The 21411-nt window shown below is 48.5% G+C and overlaps 1 protein-coding gene across 7 annotated transcripts in view; it reads left to right on the top strand.

Moving 5' to 3' along the window:
- Positions 1 to 21411, top strand: part of LOC134414881 (uncharacterized) — a 62569-nt gene that overhangs the window by 38731 nt on the left and 2427 nt on the right. For 2 of the 7 annotated variants that reach the window (XM_063150144.1, XM_063150138.1), the window contains exon 2: positions 20628 to 20710. The gene's annotated coding sequence lies outside the window, so the exon portion shown is untranslated. The other 5 variants (XM_063150145.1, XM_063150143.1, XM_063150142.1 and 2 more) reach the window with 5 other exon arrangements.

The raw sequence follows: 21411 nt of genomic DNA, 5'->3' as shown, positions 1-21411 counted from the left end.
TCTCTGTGCCAAAATTTCCCACCTTTGTTTGGTATGAATTCATATTTTTCATGTATTGCATGAGCATATGCTTCCCCAGATTCTGTTTACCTGATTTCCCTTCTGAATCAGTATCTGTTCTCTCCCTCTTTTTCTCCTCCCTGTTTTTTTTTAAATCATAGGAGATAGAGCCGAGCATTTATCTGTATGGCTGCATGATACTTGCCTCATACCTGCTTATTGATTTGAGAAAAGATTTTCTAAATAGGGCAAGAGCATCCTGCAACTGGAATCTTTTAATACACGGGATTTGTTTATCACAGCAGAGTTTTTGATGGGAGATAATGTCTTCAAGTGGGCAGATCAACTACAAGTCTCTGTGGATGTCCAGAATAATATTTTAACCACAGGCAGTCCCATGTTCCAGCCCAAACCTGATTAAGCTCAGATTGTTTGGGTGCTCCTGTGAACAGGAAAACACGACATCAACTGTTTCTCTCCTTTCAGTGCAGACAGGGAAGTGAGAGCAGGGCCTTTCTTGCCCAGGTGAATTTGCCATCATCTGCACGCTTTGGGGTTGCCTTGGGGTGATGTGCAGCCAGTGCTGGTCAGATCCATCAGCCAGTCTCATTCCCAGCACAGCTCCATGCAGCTGGAGAGTAGTCATTGCTGTAGGTGACTTACAGGGAGTTTATTCACCGGCAGTGAGACAGAAGTGGGGTTTGTGTATGTGTGTGTTTTGGGGGGATGTGTGTGACTATATGTAGAAATTGACATTGGTGTGAGTAGAGAGGCATTCCCTCCTCTGGGAGCCTGTGAAGTCCCACCCACGATGGGATGCAGAGGGACTGTTCACACAAAATGTGTGATTTGCAGGATGGAGGCTCAGCAAAACTGAGGAGACTTGGGTTAATGTCTAATACTAAAAGAAACTGAACAAGAAAGAAAGCCACAACAATCTCTTCCCCTCCCCCAGGCCTGATTTCCTAATCTTTTAGGAATGATTTACAATAAATAAAAGATTTTCTGAAAGAAGGGTTTTTTTCCAAGTTAACAATAGATGTTAAAGTACCCCTCCCTGTGGTCCTTTCCCATTTCTTTCGCACTGTCCAGCTTTAGACTTCATCCTGCAGCAGGATTCATGAAGGCAACTCCCCTGTGCCCATGCAGAGAGATCACGGCGGTATGCAAACCATAATCACCTGGATTCCTTACAGAAATGGGTTGTTTCCTTTCGAGAAGGCTCATTAGAGCATGCAGCAGGGTAAACCTGAAAGCTTGTAAGAAAATGGTTTCATAGAGACTGATCTCTCTTGTCCCACAGCTCCTCTGATCATTTACACGGGAGCACAAAAGAGGGCAAAAAACCGCCGAACCTAAAGCAAACAAACAAAGCAAAACATCCTCCTAATGGTGTGTGCTCTTAATTTCCAGCAGTGATGGTGTTTTACACCCACTTTGTGCAGGTCTGCACGAATGCGGGTCGGGGAGCAGTGTAGAGAGCAAAGCTCTTAAGGAGTTAGTGGAGCTTCCCTGCTGGAAGGTTATAATCGCACTGAAAGAGGGAAATCTTGCCTCGGCAGACAGGAAATATGTGATGCAATTTCAGCACAGAGTTGCTGGAGATAGAATAGTCCATGAACTAAAAAAAATAAATTGTAGGGAACACTTTTCATGGCCCAAATGTGCCACGTCGAGGCTAATAGCGAGGGATCCCGTGAGTGCAGAAGCAGGAATGTACTGGCTGTGTGGTGTGTGGTGTTGACATCCTTTACCTGCAAGGAGAACTGCCTGTCCGTGATCCTGGGTATAGGGACTGTTGGCAAATTCTTATTGCTGACAGCTTTCCTTGAGGCAAAGATTTTTAAATATTATTGATTGAAAAGGCCCAATCTACTGTTGGATTTGAGGTGGAAGTGTTTCACTGGAATGATTGTGTGTGTGGTTGGAGAAGGCTCCACTTCAGACAGTCAATGGTCAGGAGCAGGGTGTGACTTCAGAAGAGGGTAATGTCTCCAGCCGTCACACGCTGAGGATCCATGTCTGCATTTCACCTTCCCTCAGTCCCATCTTCACAAGTTCCTGTTTCTCAGATGTTTCCACCTCCTCCAGTTGTGCCAGTTCAGCTGCTTGTGGGGATGAAATCTACATCAGGGCTGCTCTGGTGTTAAGGTTTTGTTCTTGTTAGTAGGGCTTTTAAAATAAAAAGTTGGATCGTTTAAACAGCTCACCTATGCATGTAGCTACATAAATAGTTTAACTGGCACAAGTGAGCGGCAATAACTGAGAGAGCATGGCAGGATCCTCTAAAACTGGGTCTGCTGCAGATGGAACAGTGAAACAGAGCCACAGCCCTACACGCTCTCAATGTTATTTGCATGAGTAGCTCCATTGTGCTTCAGTGGGACTCTACTTACACATGTAAAATTAAGTGTTTGCAGGGCCAGGCCCTTGAAGAGAATAAAGCTGCGATCGGGGTGTGCCATGCTCTGAACCATGTACAGAAAGTGTCATGCAAATCTGTTTTGCTGGCTGGGCTATCTTGTCTGATCTGTCTGCGCCCAAGAACCAGAGCTCCTGTGGCAACTTTCCTTAGGCTTGGGTTGCTCTGATGGAAGAGGGCCGTGCTTTTGAATAGACAGGCTGATCTCCTGCCCTCGCTGCAGACGGGGAGTTGTGAGGAGAGCATACACAGTGTGGTGAGAGCTGTAATGCTTCCAAGATGTTCTTGGATTTGCTGGAGTGCTCTAAAGAGTCGGGACAGCTGCTTTCTCCGGGGCAGCTTTTAGAGCTTGGCCAAGGGAGGGCAAGGCCCCAGTACAGGGGGCTGCTCTCGAGGCTGTTGGGGACAGTCCCAACATCTGGGGCTCTGCTACCTGAAATCCCGGCTTACAACCAGTTAGGATCGTTTTGGAGCCTGTTGTTGTCAGTTCCTATGGTAAAACCCTTCAAGGACAGCCTTGGGAATTCACTGCTGTGGCGGATTCCCAAAGGTGGTGGGTGAAGCAGCAACTTAACTCTTGAGAGTGAAGCAGAGCACCTTGATGGCTGCTCTCCGGAGCCCCAAAGAGAGGAAGGAAGAGACTTAAAGCCGTTGGAGGGGAGAGGCTTGGTGTGGTTATTTGAGACCGCTGCCTGCCGAGTTGCACAGTCATTTATAACTGTTTGAAATGTGGGGGGATGGGGTCGGGGGGATGGGAGGGGAGTCGGAGGAACCACAGCATCTGCAAACTAGTAGCATTTTGTGCTCGTTTTCCCCGGTCTAACTCCTAAAGCTACCAGGCAGCGAAGTACTGGGTCGGAGGAGAACAAAAAAGGCAGTTTGCTGACTCCATGTATTTTATCACTGCCGTTCCATGTATCGGGCTTGAGGCACAGAGTAGGATTTTCAAAGGTGCCTTTGGAAAACGGAAGCTGGGTGCCTGGCCTCCTTAGGCTCCTTAGAAAAATCCCAGCCTCTACTGCCCAGGGCAAACAACTTCCTTTTGAGCAAGCCACGATGGGTTCCTGGTGTCGGTGAGAGTGGGACTGGATGTCCCGTGGGAAGCACTGTGAGGTACATTCTCTTCCTTGCACCATCCTGGTGGGATGGTGAAGGGCAGGAGGAATTGCAGGTGTTGCATTAGAAGAGACCCGTATCATTATAAAAATGGGCAAGGATTAAACATGTAGAGGAGAGTGTGGAACCGATGGCAGCAGAGGTGGTGGCTCCAGTTTCACCGCCACTTCAGCTGTGGAAAGTGCTGGCCGCGATTGCTGGAAAGGTGCAGGTGGGGCTGGCGTCAGTGGGTGGAAAGACTTATCAGAGACCAGATTTCCACCTTCGGGTCGTGGATCCTGGGAACTTGTAGCCCCAGGGACTCGTCTAGAAAAGGTGTCAGTGGGCTGGAAGTCTGTCCAGCGGGAAATGCTTCAGGTCTCTGGTCTGCAAACCGGGAGGGAGTGAAACGCCACTGTTAAGAAGTGTGTCCCTGAAGGAAGAGTATCTATCTGGGGTAAGAGGTGATAATTAGCAACTGTTGCAGTGCTCGGGAAGCTGTAAAGAGTTCTTTAACAGTGTTTGCAAGTGAGCAAGGACAAGGGGTGGAGAAGAGAGGGACAAAAAGAGAAAAAGGGATTGAGGGCTGAGCAAAGAGAGGAGGTGGTTTTATCTGCCAAGAGCAACGCCCAGCGTGAATGTTGCGCTAAAAGGGTCTTCTTCCAAAGACTTGAGTTACTTAAAAGTGGGAGTTGGACAAAGAATGGGTCGTTTGAGGATAAAGGGGGAGGGAGGACACTGCATTTCTGTTCACTGATGTTGTATTGGCTAAACAGGTTATTCAGGCAGCGCGGATAAGCAAAACTGATCCGTTGACTTTCTCTGTTCGGCTGCATCGGTGTGCCACCGGTGGCTTGGAAAGCTCTTCCTTACAGCCACGAGATCGCCCATTTTAAGAACATTTTGTGGAGGTGAAGGAGAAGGATTAGTGGATGTTGAAAGCCGTCTTTTCACAGAGTAAGTCTCAGACTGAAAAGGGCGGGGGATTGCTACAAATCTTCAAAACTCTTCACTGCCAGTTTGAAACCAAACTACATTGATGTCTAATCCCCCAAACACGGAGCATTTGTCCAGGATGGGGCCCTTGAGCATTTTTAGGAGTTGATAGGTTGTGTCTGTTTGCCATTACCGCCTGGTCCCTCCCTGTTCAGTTCCAAGCTGCTGCTTATCCTGGCGCTTTCTCTGCTCACAAGAAAGCCCTCGGCTCTCTCGGCGGGTGGGCACTCGGGGTGCTCAGCCCCGGGGAGGAGGAGGGACGCGCTTCTCCTCCGCTCATTCCCCCCTCCCGCCCTCACCCCGCGTTCCTCAGAAACGTGCGGAAGGCAGGGACATGTGCCAGCGCCCGGGCCGCTACACGACGGTCCGGCGGCTCCCCCGGCCGTGCCACCGCCGGGCTGGCGGCGATTCCCGGGGGCCGCCTCGGCTCCCCAGGGCTCGGGTGGGAGGCAGCGAGGCTGAGGCGTGGGTACCACGGCAGCGGCGTGGGCCTGGGCGGGCCGGTGCCGAGAAGGGCGGGCAGGGCACCAGCTTGGGGCCGGGCGGCGCCATGCCCGATCCCGCATCCCCGATCCCGCATCCCCTCAGGGGCCCCGCGCGCCGTTTCCGTTAAGGGGGTGCCGCTGTATGTGTGTGGGGGGGGTCGCAGGGTGGGGGCGGGACCCCCGAGCGCGCCGCCCCAGGGGGAGCGCCAGGGCCCCTCCCCGGCCCCACCGGGGGCGCCTCCCCTGCGGTACCTGGCGGGCACCGGGAGCGCGGGGAGCGCCCTTCCCGCCGCCCGGGGAACCGGGGCGCTGAGGGCGACTCTCAGCGCCCGACTCGGCCGAGGGGAGTTTGGGGTGGAGGGGGAAGCGGGGGAGTGGCGGGGGAAGCGGCCCCTTTAAGAAGAGCCCCGGGCGCGCGGTCTCTTTAAAAGGGGAGAAGGGGGCGTGGCCGCCGCGGGGCGGGGGCCGGGCTATGTTAATGAAGGGGCGGGGCCGCAGGGCCGAAGGGAGCCTGTCTCTTTAAGAGCCCGGCTGGTACCACCGTGCGGAGAAGGGGGAAGGGCCGCAGTCCCCGCCCTCTGGCCGGGGAGAGGCGGGGCGGGGGGTTCGGGCGAGACCACTGCGCGGCGCGGGGAGCGAGAGGCGGTCCCGCCGCCGGCCGAGTGAGTAGCGGACGGTACCATTGCCGGGGCGGGGCGCGCGCGACGGGCGGTACCATTCCTCTCTCCGCGGGTTGCGGGACGCGGCGGGAGGGGGGCGCGGGGTTGGGGGGGGGATAGAACCGGTGTGGGGGGAAGCGGGGGGGTGGGGGAGCGGGCGGGGGGAGCGGGCGCGAGGGGCTGCGCTGGGCGGTACCATGTGCGCGGGGAGCGGGGGGGGGAGGCGCCGGCGGACAATGGAGCCTGTGTGTGTGTGCGGGAGGGGGACGGAGCCGCCGCGCCGCCCCCGCCGGCCCCGGGCTGAGCGCGGTGAGTGCGGGGCGGGCACCGGGCACCGGCAGCCGCACCAAGTTCGGGAGTTCGGGGGGGTCCCGGGGGTGCCCCAAAGGAGGCGGCGAGGGGGAGCCCAGGGGTTGCATGAGGGGCTGTGATCCGTGGAGGGATGTGTGGGGAGCAGGGGATACCTGGGCGATGTGCTCCATGGAGGGATGTGCGGGGAGCAGGGGATGCTGCGAGAGCCGTGCTCCGTGGAGGGGTGTATGGGGCATGGGGGATATTCTGGAAGCCATGCTCCGTGGGGAGCAGGGGATGCCTGGAGGATGTACTCCATGGAGGGACGTGTTGGGAGCAGGGGATGCTCCGGGAGCTGTGCTCCATGGAAGGAGGTGCAGGGCGCATAAGGGCTCTTTGGGATGTGTGGGGTGCTTTGGGGTGCACTGGGAGCCCTGGAGGTTGTGCTGTGTGGAGCGGCACATGGAATGCTGTGCCCGGCGTCGTGCTGCAGGGGATGCCCCGGGGGCTGTGCTATATGGAGGAATGTATGGGATGCCATAGGGGATGTGCTGGGAGGAAGCATGTGTGGGCTGTCCCGGGTCGCGTCGTGGTGCATGGGATGCTGCAAGAGCTGAGGGATGTGTGGGATGCTCGGTGGTGCGGGGGATGCGCTGGGGCTCTCTGCTGTGTGGAGAGGTGTGTGGGGCACTGGGGCTGTGCTCTGTGGGGCTGTGGGTGCAGCATTGGGGTGATCTGCGCTGCCCCGAGGTGTGTGGGGAGCTCTGGCTGTGCTCTGTGGGGCTGTGGGAGCAGCATTGGGGTGATCTGCGCTGCCCCGAGGTGTGTGGGGAGCTCTGGGTGTGCTCTGTGGGTGCAGCATTGGGGTGACATGTGGGGCACAGGGGCTGTGCTCCGTGGGGCTGTGGGTGCAGTATTGGGGTGTTCCGTGCTGCCCCGAGGTGTGTGGGGCACAGGGCCTGTGCGTGCTGCCCCGAGGTGTGTGGAAGTGCCAGGACAGTGTTGGGTGGACCAGAGAGGTGGCTGCGAGATTCCAATCTCAGTGAGGGGCTGGGACATGGGATGGGAGGGGCTGTTGGATTGGGAGTGAAGATTGTCCTAGGGGAAAGCTCCCGCCCCACTTTTACACCACCTTGTGTGTGTGTGTGTGTGTGTGAGCTCTGTGGTTGGGCTGGAGCGAGGGGCTGGGGCACAAGGTGAAACACACAGTGAGAGGGTGGGAGATGGTGTGTGGGACATTAGATCACCTGGGAAGTGCCCGAGGAGGGCAGAACTACTGAACTATGGGCGTCTGCAGGAAAAATGTGGAGAGCTGGGTGAAGAAATGAGTATGAGGTTGGCTGGGGAGAGTGGGGAAGCATGTGAGGAGTTGGGACTTGAGTCATGGTAAGAAAGAGATATGGGAGTGGGATTGGGGCAGTACTGGGTGCAGGAATATGAGGTAGGAAGTGCTTTCAGCAGGAGGGAGGTGGTGCACATGGTCTTGAGGGAAATTGTGGGGCTCCAGAGCTGGGGAGCAGTGTGGATAGATCAGGGGAGCAGGAATCCAGGGAAGCTGAGCCTGTAGTATCAAACTAGTGGGTGGGATATTAAGTGTGGGAGGGGATCTTGTGTATGGGGATTGTGGGGAAGAGCAGTATCTGTCAAGGCAGGGGAAATGTGTTTATTTGGAAGGATTCCTACTAGGTAGAGGAGAGGCTCTGTGTGTTTATGCCTGAGAGGGAGTCTGTGCTCTGGCTGGCTGCAAAGGGGGAAGAGAGGCTAAATCTGAAGTTTCATGAGGTTAAGGGTTAGATGATGAGTCAAAAAATGAATAGTAGAGACCCCAAATGCTTAGGGAAATGGTGGGGCAGGTGGATGCATGCAGGCAGCAAGGCTCCACTTGTAGGATGAGAGAGAAGCCTGTATTTCTGTGTTCTCCAGCTCCCTGTCCCCAGGTTCTCTGGGTCTAAAAAGCCTCTGAAGATGGAATGTCTGGGATATGGAAGGTGGATTTTACTCAGGGAGGATAGACAAAGCATGAGGAGACAGATGGGAAGGATCTGATGTGACAGCCATTGGTGGGTTGCTATTTGGGTGTAAAATATTAAGGTGGGATGATTACATGATTAGTGCTTTAATAGTAAACTACATGAGAAATCAGAAGATTGTCATGCAGCAAAGAAAGAATGAAGTAAGTGTCAGATGGGAGCTGGTTGTGGAGTGATTCAAAGCCCACCAGGGTGAAAGGAAAGATTATTTTATTCTTCAGATGTCAGACCTAACATGGACTCTGAGGCTGGTCTGGAAATAACCACGAACTCACTTTTGGGACAGAAACATCAGGTCTGGCAGCCCTTACCTGGTAAAGTAACACCTTCTCCTTGGTCTGGGCACAGAAGAAAGGCTGTGCCAAGTGAAGTTTGTCTCCCTAAGCCTCCTTGTTGGTGACTGGATGATTTTCTGTCAAAACACAGTTGGAGGAAGCGGGGGAGACAGCTCTCTGTTTTTAGGGGTTCCAGTAACATTTTTATTTTCCTTGAAAGTATTTTGTCCTTGGTTTCTCTGTGAAAAGCCCACACAGACATTGGATGCTCTGAGGGATCCTTAAATGTATCATCAATCTTTAAAAGCATGAGGGAAAAAAAGTGATGCAGATTTTTTTTCTGTTTTGTTGGATTATTTGATCAGCGATTGCTCAAGATATTACAATACCAACCATTGGAAAGCTAGGCAAGGCAGCATGTGAAGTAAAATTGAAGAATTAACACACTTGGACAGTTTTATCCTCATTTATTTTCGTTTCCCTCTCTGCTGCTTTCTCTGAGGTGTGTCTGGCTGAAGTGGGGTGTTGCAGGTGTGGGGAGCTGATCGGGGCACACACACACACAGAGTGGTTTTGTGCCCATCCGGGGCACAGGAGCTGTGCTTGCAGGAGAGCACAGCCTGCATCCCATGGCACAGGGATCTGCTTTCCTGCCTCAGCTACAGGGCTTGTTTTCCCCAGCTTTAGAGCCATTTTGGACAGGCTGGCACGATGGCTCTGTTACGCGGTGTGGATTTTTTTTTCTTTTAACAGTGATCTCCAAAGAGATTATTTTTAATGAATGTGTCCTTTTTTTCTTACTCAGTGCATAAAAATGGCTCAAGGGCTCATATTCTTTGCCTGTCTCCCTTGCTGGCCTCTCCTCAAACAACAAAAGAAAGGCATCTTTCTTTTTTTTGACTTGGAGTTAGCAACGATGTTAGTTTTGGGATTTTGGACTTTTCTCAGTGGGGCAAGTGCGTTTTTGTTTTGTTTTGTTTTTTTAATCTGTTTTTTTTTGGGTCGGGATTTTATTGTGGAGAGGGGTCTGGGGATCTCGGGTCTCACTGCACTTGTGTGAACTCTTAACACCTTAATTGAAGGGGTGGAGATGCTGAATCACTAACAAAGACCTCCTTTATCCAAAATGTTAATCAATCATTGACGTTAAATAAGTGTGAACAAAACCAAGCAAAAAAAGCCCCCACCCTAAACAAGTTTTTGTGTAAGTCCCCCTCCCATTCAGCTGCTCATCTTTGGTCAGGTTAACGTGATAAATTCTTTTGGGAATGGATTCTGCCCGTGCACTTGATTTTTGCAGTGTTTAGTAAAAGTTCTGTTTATGACTTCCCAGTGTAGTTTTCCCAGTACAGATTATTTAGCTCCTAGATGTCTAAAGAGGTTCTGGGAAAATTTGTGATTTGCTCTGGTGTGGGGGAGTAGCTGGACTATGATAGCAGTGTTGTGACCATCTTTTTGCACACTAGGTTTTTTTTTTTCCCCTTGTTTGTTTTGGGGAGTTATTTTGCTTTTCTCTCTTGTGATGAGTTAATTTGTTTATTGGTCAACACAATCTTCTAAGCTAGGCAGGACCTGAATTTTAATGTGAAAGAAAATAAATAGGTTTCTGGTCATACAACCAGAAACTTTGTAGATCTCTTTTGGGTGTTATGGATACAAAGGGTGTGGACTCTTTCTTCCCTGTGCTTTCCCCCTCCTTCCTCCCCAGCTTACATTTCATCTTTACAGTTCATGTGCTTGGATTGTTTTCAGTCAGGGTTAGTCCACAGCCAAACTGCATTTGTCACCAAATTCCCAAATATAGAAACTGAGGCGACTGCAAGCCACAAGGCTAAAATATTCATCTACTACAGCTTTTCTGAGCAGTTTGTGTGTTTGATGTGGATAAGAATGGAGTACCTTTGATCCACATTTCCCAGCTATTCAAAGGCTTGCTACTCTGCAGCACATTCACTTCCCATACCTATTTCTACGTGTTTCTTCCTAGATGTTGTTTTTTTTCCTCTGAATTCTTGACGTGCTGTGTCAATTCTCTTGCCTCACAAACCGTGCCCATGGCTTAGGAATTTTGCTGGTCTTTTATAAATTCAATAGGAAAAAACCCCAACCCCAAACAGCAACAACAACTTTATCCTGTGAAGCAATTACACTCAAGTGAGTATTCAAACTAATTTTATCTTAAATGTGAGCTGTGCTGCCTTGCAGGGCTTTTTCTCTTCTGCTTTGTAGAAGTTTGTCAGAATTTCTTCATAGCAATGCAGGCAGCCTTCATAAAATCCTTCTAACTCGTTTGTGTGGCCTTGGACTTCACAGAAGTCTCTGTGCCTCCCTAAGGTCTGTGGTCTGTTTACACAGATATGAAGTCCTTTAACCCAGCAAGTTTTGCTGTGGGCTTGGATTTCCTGCTTACAAGCTCTGCTGGAATCCCTCTAGTCTTCCTGCTGGCAAAATAAAGGTGTTAACTCAGTTTTTCAGAGCAATTTGTGAATGGAAGGAGATCTCATTGCCGAATTTTTGTTCAAGCACTGCTCTGCCTATTGAATTTAAAAGAGCCTTCCCCTACGTACCCTTACTTGTCTGTTAGGTTTTTTGTTTTACTGCTTTAAAAGTTTAATTGTTTTGGAGCTTGACCTCCTTTGTAGTAGGGACTACACAAGTCCAGAAGAACAGGAACTTTATTCATAATTAGGAAGCCCAGATAATCTTGAAGAACTTGAACAAAAAAAAAAAAAAAAAAATCAATCTGTTGGGAAATTTCCAAAGGGTTGCCTTTAAGAACATGCAGGCTCATAAACCCTGGTTAGCAACAATAGGTGACATTTAATGTGCTGAATCCAAGCGAACTGTTGCAGTGTTCACTTCTGATTGATATTTTTGAAGAAGCAGGGCTGTGCTTTGTGAGTGCACCCTTACCTGTGGGCTGAGCTGCCCTCTGTTCCTGTGGGCTCTTCCCTCAGTGCTGGAGCTGGGATTTGAGGAGTCCTTGGTGCTCATCTGTTCTGACTGCACCACCCTGCTATGTGTGTGCTGGTGCTGCTGTTTTGGAGCAGCTGGATGCTGGAAGGGCTCAGGGAGCTGATCTGGATCAGAAGGAGCCTGGCAGAGAAATGATGGTGCTCAGCCTGCATCACTCTGCCAGGCTGGTGTGCCACGGGCACGTCAGACAGTGTGGTGCAGGGGTGGCAGTAAATATTGGTACCAGCAGTTCTCTGCCAAAAGGAATGCTCATCTAACTACATTGCTAAGAGTCTGCTAAACTTGCTAAATGTTTTTTACACCTGTTTGTTACAGCTTCCCTTGCCTGAGAACAGCTCCTCCAGCTTACCTTGTTCTTTTTGCCAAAAATCATCTCTGAACGTACTTGCAAGGTATCAAAAGAGGAGCCCTCTTGAAGAAGCTTTAAGCAGGGCCAGCAGAAGAGTGCTGGGGCTTTGCTGTGGAAGAGTTTCTGCTGCCTCAAGACTTTCTGTTGATCCAGAACATGTACTGTAAATTGACATACACTGTTTAGTATGGTTGCAATTAAGCAGTGAAACTCATGCTGTGAGAATCTTGCTGAGGAGCAAGAATTCAACAAGAGTTAAAAAGCATCAGATGTCTTTAAGAATATGAAGAATATTCAATTATCATAATCAGTGGCAGTAGAAATTTTGGAAGAGGTATTAAGCCTGTGGTCTAAGCCTTCTTTTTTATTCTGCTCTAGCAGTTGTGCTTCTATATTGGGGAAGGGAGGGATGGAGTAGCTTGTTGTGCCTGGGTTTGCAGCAGGGTTCTCACACTTCTCTGCAAACTTGATTGAGAACCAGCATATGAGATGTGCCATAGGCTTTGGCTGGATCCTGGTGAACCACCCTGAAATCTGGTAAACTGTGGCTATTCTGAAGTGAACTGCTGCCTCACAACTTTTTACATTTTATTTATTCCTACTTCTATGCCTTGTTCTTACATATTCTTTTGCAGAGTTTGAATCTGAGAACTCTGGTTTTGATCTACTTTGACAACACTAATTGAATTTATTTTAAATACTGTTATGAAATTGCAGTTAACTATATCTGAAGAATGAATGTTCTCTCTTTAGAGAGATCCCTTTCTTTTCAGACAGACTTGAAAGCAGAAGTGGGGTTTTCCTTGTTTGGCCTCCAAGAAGATGCTTGTGGAATAGGGAGGGGAAGTGAGCAGGGGAGCTAGAAGGTGTTTGGCCTGTTTGCTTTTTAAAGCCTAGGTAGAATCAATGAAATCCTTTTGAAGGAAGGAAGAAGTGCCTTTTACCACTGACATGATTTCTTTCAACAAAGAAGGATGGAGCAATGTCCTCTGAGGTTTCACTGAAAATTGGGTGCTGCAGTCTTGAAAACAGTGCTGGTTTTAGGTGCTCCTTAGTGGCACAGTCAGTGGCATAAAGAGTGGATGATACACACAATAATTCAGCTGCATGTGGAATGGAGGGAGAGCTTGCTGTTTTCTCTGTTGGGTTCAGAGCAGTTGTTCAGGCACAGATAGCCACACAGCTGCCTGGTGAGCTCCTAGCACTGGCAATTACTCTGAGCTGGCTGTCTTGTGTTCATGGCTGTTTGGCCTCTAAAGAAAGCAGTGCTGCTGTGTTTTTCCTCCTGGTGAGGCTCTGTCTGCATAGTAGCAGAGCAAGGGAGCTTTAAGTCTCTGACCCACCTTGTCACTGATGGTCTCAGAGTGCCTGTGGTTGTCCCCTGTGCCTTCTGAACAAAGGGTGCAGAATCTGTTTTACTTATCAGTGGGGTGGCTGAGGCCCATGGGCTCTTTTTAAAGCCAGGATTGCCTGGATTTGGTGGCAAACTTGATAACAGAGCTCGGCTCTGAACGTGCCTGTGATTTATCTACTCGACCACGTTACTTACGCTCTACAAATTGCTTTTAGTCTCTGAGTCTGCCTGTGTATGTTGTGTCAAGCTATCTTTGCCACCTTTGCAGTGTGTACAGACTTGTGAAGACCTGAACAAAAATTCTGGTTTAGTGGCTCACTGATAAAAACACTGGGTGAGATCAAGCAGTGCAGAGCATTATTCAGGTTGCTCAGAGCTCTGCTTTCTGCATTTTGCTAAACTGACTTCTTCAGGTGTTGTGATATCACTGTTCCACTGCCTGAGAAATGGCAATGTTCTATCTATGTACCAATCTGGATTTGTTTGAGGATTGATTAGAAATGTATTTGCAGTGTAATATAAAACCAAGTTGTAGCCTGTTGAGGTGAGCAGAGACAGCTGGCACAATGGACAGTATGTATGGAGAAATTCTTTTCAGAACTTCTGATGGTGGAAGTTTTCCACTGCATTTTATATGTATGTATGAGGGGAAAAAAAGTAAACTTCAGGTCAAAATGATTTGACAGCTCGTTAGCAAGAAAACACTTTCTTCTGCCTCTTGAAAATAATAATTTAATATATATATATATATATGCATATATAAAGAAATATTTAACCTTCTTGTGGTTGGGGGATAGAAGGTTGAAACTGTCAGGCAAATAGCCACCATCCAGCAGAAATGCTTCTGAATGCTTTAGTGAAAGGCAGCTTTGATTTGACAGCTATGAGCTTTGAAAGTAGCGCTGTGTTTACAGAGCACAGTGAATACTTTGAAGTGCGTTAGGCTGTGCTGTACATGCGTGGCTAACTAGAGGAATATTAAATGCCTACATCTTGTGTTGAGTGAGGGAGGATCCTGCAGCAATTGGAGTTGCATGCTCCTCGTACTTTTAGAAGATCGTGTCAAAGCAGTAGATTTGATAATAGACCTGATTATACAATTGCTTAATTTCTTGTCAAAATAACATTTTTACATGCAGTGTTCTGAGATCTTTGAGGTGACCTCATGTTATTTATCAAATGTCAGTTTTTCATCCCAGCAGCTTTGATATAATCTTGTAGCACCGTGGAGTACTGTGTACATGCAGTTTTTGCTTGCTGGAGTTCTTTGAAGTGCCTTGCTCCTTAGAAGAGTCATTGCTGTGTGGAGGATGCTGCATTTAATAGCTGGGAAGCCAGTGTGGAATCACTGCACTGTGTCACTGAGGGTCATGCAGCCTCTCACATGCCTAAAGTGGGTCTAAAAGCCAGAGAATGAGGGGTGCAGTGCTGCAGGGACAAGCACACCCTGGCACACGTTTCACCCAGCAGTGAGCTGCAGGGCTGTAGTAGCTCTTCAGCTCTGCTCCCATGGGAATGCTGGGTTTGTGGTGCTGAGCTCCCCAGGTGCCTGAGAACAGCAGGAGGGCTCATGCAGAGGAGCTGAGCTGCTGGTGACAGTCCTGAACCAAAACTGGTCTGGCAGGCACTGCTGGAGGGTGGTGATGCTCAGGGGGGCCTTGGCAAAGAGCTCATTTGGGAGGAGAGAGAGCAGAGCTGTAGAGGTGAAGGTTCCCATGAAGGAAGGTGTATGGCTCACCCCCAGCAATTGCACCTGGTGTCTGTGTCGTGTCCCCTTGCAGCACAGTGGGGAGTTACTGCTTGCTGTAGCACTGGGCTTTTCTCACAGGAGCTCTGTCCTGCACTGACCCATCCCAGCCCCACTTAGCTTATGAGAACTGACAGAATTGCAGCCCAAGGAGCTATGCCTGAGGATTGCTTCTTATCTTTCATTCTGGGAGCCTGTTGAAGGGATGCTGAAAGGGAAGGAAAAAGCACTTGGGTTTTTTCTGTGCTGAGCTGATTAGTGACTTGCTTCTCCCAAGCCTTTTGTTTAAGCAGTGTGGTGTTAATACTTGTAGAAGAGCAAAGTGCTGTATCCTTTGTCCTGTCTCCCCATCCAGTATTTCAGCATATTTTCCCCCAGCCCCTTTCAACAGATTAGTTTCTAGAGAATGGCTTGCTGGCAAGTTTGACACAGGTGTCTTTTACCTGTGGTTGTTCATGCTGATGTCCTTATTTAAATTTTTCAAAAAATAAACTCAGAAGTAAGAGGAAGGAGATTGCCTGTAGCTTCTCCTAACTCCTGAAAGTAAATGAAGTTTTGACAGAAGCCAAAGCTATGAAAGCAGGCCATAGAGAACTCTCATTACCCACTGGACTCCTGCATGCAATGCTGACTGATGGTAAGGCTGTTAACTGCTAACATGACATGGAAAGCTGCAGAAGCCTGTCATATATTAGGGAAATACTGTTAAAATGTTTCTTGAGAAATCCCTTCTTGCTGGAGCTTTTGATCGTTATCGGTGTGTACAATAGCTGGCACTCCACGGCAGCCCGGCTGCTGCTCGGGTGAGCCACGCTGCACGCAGGGAGCTCCAAAGTGCACTTGTGAAGCACAGGGGCTGCTCCCAGCCCTGCTCCCAGAGGTGGGGCTGCAGTGATGTTGGCAGCTGTGCCAGGCTGAGCTCAGGTCGGTGCCATGTCGTGACAGGGAGCGCGACGGCGGCCGCGACGCCCCGGCCGGCACCTGCCGGTGCCACTGCTGCTGCTGAAATGGCAGGAGCACTGAGGGCAAGTGCTCATCATGTTCCTCTGCAGAAGCAGATAGCTGGAGCTTAGGCTTGGAGGGTTTTTTTTTAAAGAATTTTTCTTTTGGCTTTTTCCCCAGACTGATTTCTGGAACTGTGTCAGAATCTGCCAAGAGCTTGTTCCAGTCCCAAGTGAACCAAGTAGTTCAAGTGTTTTTTACATAATAGCAGATGGGAAATTGAAAAGCTCTCAGTGTTAGTCTGTGTACACCTTGAATTTGATCACCAGCATCCCTTAGTGTCCTTGGAGGAGTTTTACAGAGTCAGAAGCAGTCTAGGACAGCCATGCGTCCCTGTTGATTAATAATGCACTGAAATGTTGTTAAATACATTACAAATAAAGTTTAACGGACATGGAGTTGTCTGCTTGACAAGAAGTGTTAGTGTTATTCACAACTCTTGAAAGTTGCGCTTGTGAGAGTAGCGGGCAACATGTCTGTTGCAAAAGACTGTTTTAGAATGATTTTTAAAAATTACCTAAAAAGAGTGATTACTTTTACAGCCTTTATATCATGGCTACTGTTGGTTATCCATGTACTTCTCAGAAGGAAGAGAATAGTTGCTAGAGATACCATTTTCTCAGAAAAGGGGATAGTGACATGAGAAACTCATAAAACACTTAATTCTCTGAGCCTCTGAGTTTGTACTGTGCTCTGTCAGTGATTGTCTTCACTGCATGTTTTAAGGATGTAGAGCAAAAGGTTGGATTTTCTGTGGCCTTTGTTTTGAATGGACTTCAGGAGAGATTTGTTCTTTGGGAAAGGTCCCCATCTGTGGTGATGGGGGCTGGGAGGCAGTATGGGAGGAAGGGTGTCTGTGCTGTCTTATTTGAGAGGTGTGGATGGGCAGGCACAGGTAGGCTCAGCAGAGCTGCACTGTGTGACCACACTGTACTGCATTTGCATGGGCCTGGTTAAATATTCTTACAGTTTCTGGCATGCTTGTCCTGTGGTCCTAAATTCTTACACCAAATGAAACACCTCAAGGGAACTTCTCTCCATGTAATGGCATAGATTCTTGCATGCCCTTTTCCTGTCTGTGTCTATTGGTCTTCAAGGTGCTAATTTTAGGTGAATCTGTGTTTCTCTGTGCTTCAGGGCTGGATCTAGTTGTGGGCAATAACCCACTCATTTAGAGATGCTCACACACCACCACAGGAGAAGGTGTTGTCCCTGTGGAGGTTGCAGTGCTGCCTGGTGGAGATTGTGTAGCCCCCACATTTGTCACCTCAGCTTATTTTAATACAAGTTCTTGATTATTCTGTTAATTGATAGAGTAATTTCTGCTATAAAACTGTGAATGTAGAGAGAATCCTGTGCAGACTTTGGAACAGCAGTGATTTCTCTGATGGGGTTAAGATGGAATCCTCTGGGAGACTCTGAGAATTTTGTGTATCATTTTTTATTGTTATGACATGAGCATAGGAAAGTTCACACTGTTTTGGGGTAAGTGAGGACCATCTAGAAACTGATGGCTGGCTGTGAGTTGCTATCTAATCACCTTAGATGAACAACTTATCTCTACCTACCCTTAGGTATCCAGGTTATCTATCTGAAGGTACCTGAGGTATTTTCTGCCCTTGTTTATGAAAAGGGGCAGAGGGACCTCAGAAGATGGGCACAAAGGCATTTCAATAAAGCATAAGTTTATCCATGCCTTTGCCATCAGTCAGCACTGCCTCCTTTGTGCCAGTGAGCACGTGGACGCCTTGTGGGATGAAACAGGAATTTTGTCTCCTAAATATTATTTATAACTTCACAAGTGCTGGATGGGATAGAGTTGGATTGGCTTAGGCTGGTTGAAGTTGCTTTCCTGGCTCCAGTACAGAGCTGGTGTGCAGAAGGCAAGGTTGCATTTTTGACAGACCTATTTGAATGATGATGGGTTCAATCCCAGTAGTGTGACAGGCATGTGCTTTATCCATTCCTGGGAAAGGATGAGGAAGACAGCTTTTGCTAGGAGGCAGAGACAGATTTAAAGGTGTATTTAATAGCCCCTGTCTAAAAATTTGGACTGCTTCAAGGGATTGAAGTGTCCTGTGTCCCTCTATCCTCAAGTGTCAGAGGGAGATGTATGGGGTGTAGAACATTCTTGTCATTTTATCTGTTTGCTTTTACATGATCTTAAGGAAGTCAGACAGCTCAGTAAAAGCTTGGAATAACACTGCCCGTGTCCTCCTTGTTTGCCAGTCGCTCTCCTTTTCAATGAGGTGTGTAATCAAGCACTTTATTAAACAGCAGCTTATTAAAAAGTAATGTGCAGCTCAGCTGCAAGTGTGTGAAATAAGCAAATGCTGATCAAAACTGCAAAGTGCAGCACGTGCTGAGCACCAGTGGTGGCTCTTGGGTGTAGGGGAGTCACCTCTTGCCAGTGCAGCTCTTGTCCCTCTCATGTGGTTGAATGAGGGTCGGAGGAGTTGGAGGTGCCCTTCCCGGTGAGAATGTGCTGAAGGAGCGCGTTGGCTGATTCACTGCCTGGCCCCACCTCTCAGCTCACACAGGGAATCCACTGGTGGATGCACTTGCACCAGTTTGCTTCCTGGTGGCTCTCAGGATCGCTGGTTGCTCAAATTCCTCCTGCTGCTGCTGTTCTTGGTTCCTTCTAAAGCTTCTGTTCTTCCCTGAGCATTCCCTTATCCCTCTCTCTCCTTCTTTACCCACTCCACTGTCACAGATACAATTCAGGGTGCAGGCTCAGCTTGCATTCAGAGTTATCATTTGTTTTCTGCAGCAGCAGGTCTCCAGCCTTTTTTCTTTTTCCATGCTGATTTTGAGCTCTCAGCACCCTCAGTCCAGCACAGACTGACAGTCTCAGAAAGGCCATGGGGAAAATAGCAGTGTGCTCTTTCTTGTATGCAGAGAAAGGTTTCTTGCCTTTAATGCTTCATGTCACAGTCAGGCCACAAGTCTGATACTTTTATCTACTTGGTATGCTTTTATTTCATCTCTCCACATTCTCCTCCTCAAAGAGGGAGAAAAGACTGAAGTGAATCAGTGATAACTGCAGCTGTTCCTGCTGGAACAGCCATAATGCTATATACCTCCAAGTACTTGACCACTTGTCACTATCAAGCTTCTTCAGCTTAAGGCCATAAAATAGGAATTAGCTAGTTTGAATTTTTTTTAAGCCTTCTGTTTGCAGTGCAGTAATATGGTGGCTGGTTTGTAGAAGTACAGGGGTGGTCAAAATATTTACTGAAAGGTAAACTGAGATGTGCATTTGCATCTCATTAGTTACTGTGTGGTAGCTGCTTTGTGTGCGTGCTGTCAGCCTTTTGCCCTTAAATTCACTGTGAAGCAAACTGCCTTGTGCTGACAGGGCTAAGGCTGTGCAGGTGAGCAGCAGAGATGGGACACAAGGGAATGGAATTACAGTGCAGTAACTGGGTAGCTAAAAGATGGATGGTGCCCCTCTTGCAGTCCTGAGCTATGGTCTGCAAGGCTGGGATTGAATGTTTCAAGGAGCAGAGCTCTGAGCAATGTCTGTGATAGATTCTCTCCATCCTGGTGTGTGCTGGTGTTCACAGGCTTTCCTCTTCAAGGGAAATGTGATTGCTGTCCCTGCTCTGGTAGAGGTGTGTCAGTATTGGCACTGGCATGGCTTAGCCTGTATTGTTCCGTTGGGTGGGGTGGGGGAAAGGGGAGAGGAGATAAAACAGGGTAATTGGATTCAGGCATGATTGTGCTGCTGTGGTGAGTTTTACTGGATGAAGCAGCTTGTTGCGATGGGTGTTTGTTTCAGCTGCTGTCTGCAGGTGTGACTTGGCTAGATAAGGATGGTCTATCACCTTGATGATTTCATTGTTTGATTTGGCTGGACTGGGTGGAGAATGTAGCTGCATTGTTTGGGACTAGCTTTGTAGGTTGGTTTTGTGAAGTGGATTACATGGCAGCACATTGCTACATGATTAAGGTGAAGCTGCAGGAGATAATAGTTGGAGAATGTTGGAGGGAAGAGAATCTGCACAGGCTTTCACAATGCATAACTAGTTGAGCCTCCACCTCCTGGGTTTCTGTCAGGAGATCTGGTCAGCAGAATGCATTGGGATTACACAGAAGAATTTTGGTAGTGATTTCAGTTTGCAGTTGTACTTTAAGTGCAAGGCTGTCTGTGCTGTGTACATAGCTGGGAGTGCTCTGAGGTAGCACGCTGGCCCTGACAGTGTGAGTGTTGTCTGGATTCACACTGTCTTGCAGCCTCTACAGTTTTCACAGCGGGTGAGGGAGAAGCTGGCAGGTCACTGCTGGTTTTTTTGCTAACCTCAAATTTAGCAGTAAGCTGCTCTTCAGAGCCTGTGTTTCCTTGTATTGCTGAGCTTTCAGGCACTTAAACTTGCTTTGGATTCTCTTCCTCCTGTAGGGTATGCAGTGATGTGAAGTAGGAGCTGCCAGAGCAGTAGATAGTGCTTCCTCCTTCTAAAACCTGCCTGGTTTTCCCCTAGATGTGATTGCCTGGCTTTTCCTGATATTTGATGTTTCTGTTTATACATTGGCTGGCTGTGGAGGAGGTTGCATATATGAAGAACAAGGGTTTGGCAGGAGTTGCTGGGCACATTGTGAGGGGAAGGTGAGCCTTTGAAGAGAGGTGGGTGCAGAGAAGGGAAGATGACATGCCCAAGCTTTGTGCCAGCTTCTCTAAGCGCAGATGAGCTCATGGAAATCCAGCTGGCTAAACTTGGGAGTTTATTTCCCTATTTCCCCTCCATTGTCAGCATGCATCTTCAGAGTCTTCCAGTCTGATGGTGGCTTCTTGGGTGCTGATAAATCTTTCCAGGCTGAGCAGAGGCTTCCCCTGGGTGGTTCAGAGCAGCTTTTGGTTTCCCTGCTTCTGTGGCTGAATGCATGGAAGGGGTGTACAGCTTTTCTGTGAGTTCTTTTTGGTGAAACCCTTTCTCTCCTTTTTCCAGGTGACTATTTTTTGTGAGACAAGTGGTTTGCAACTCATGGCCTCCACGATGAGTACTGCAGTGTCGTGACACCAGGGGTCTTGGTAAGCTGCTTGTTGGAAAAACAAAGATCTACAATATCTCCACGAATGCAGATCCATCTCTTTTGTCTATGCAGTTAAAGTTTGAGTTAATTTAAAGCCATCCAAATTGTAGGCTGCAAACAAGTGGGGTGGGGCTACATTTTCACCTGTTCTCACCTCCTCTTCTGAGCTTGTAATGATAATGATGCAGTTACATGATCAACCACATCACGGGGAAAATCCAGCTGAATAGAAATATCTGTTGTTCTCCTTGGGTTAGTTCCCATTCAGATCTTTGCCTGATATGGTGAGAATGAGTAGCCAGCTAAACCATCCCATTTCTCTGCAACCTTTGCCTGCCATACCTTGAAGCCATCCTGAAAATGCAGCCTTGGATGTAGCTTTCCAAAATGTCTTGAAAAGTGGTTTGACCATTCACTGTCACTGACCCTACCTCTAATTTTAAAGCAATGATACAGGCTTTGCTATGGTAGGCAGACTCCAGCTGCAGAAATACATTTCTCTAGAGCTTTTCCATTATTGAACCCTAGATTCCCAGGCATATATGTGTTAGAAGTGCATTGAGAAAAATCATGAGACATTCCATTTCACATTATAAAAGATGGTACATTCCCCATGTGCAGAAATAAGAAGCTGAGGAAGTTGAGTTGCTGTTGTTCCTCCAATGAATATATTGATGTATCCTTTATAGCTCTCTCTGG

The sequence above is a fragment of the Melospiza melodia genome, chromosome 2, assembly GCF_035770615.1.
Source record: "Melospiza melodia melodia isolate bMelMel2 chromosome 2, bMelMel2.pri, whole genome shotgun sequence".
Taxonomy (NCBI): Eukaryota; Metazoa; Chordata; class Aves; order Passeriformes; family Passerellidae; genus Melospiza; species Melospiza melodia.
Note: the sequence above shows the minus strand (reverse complement) of the source record. Positions and strands in the feature narration are given on the sequence as shown.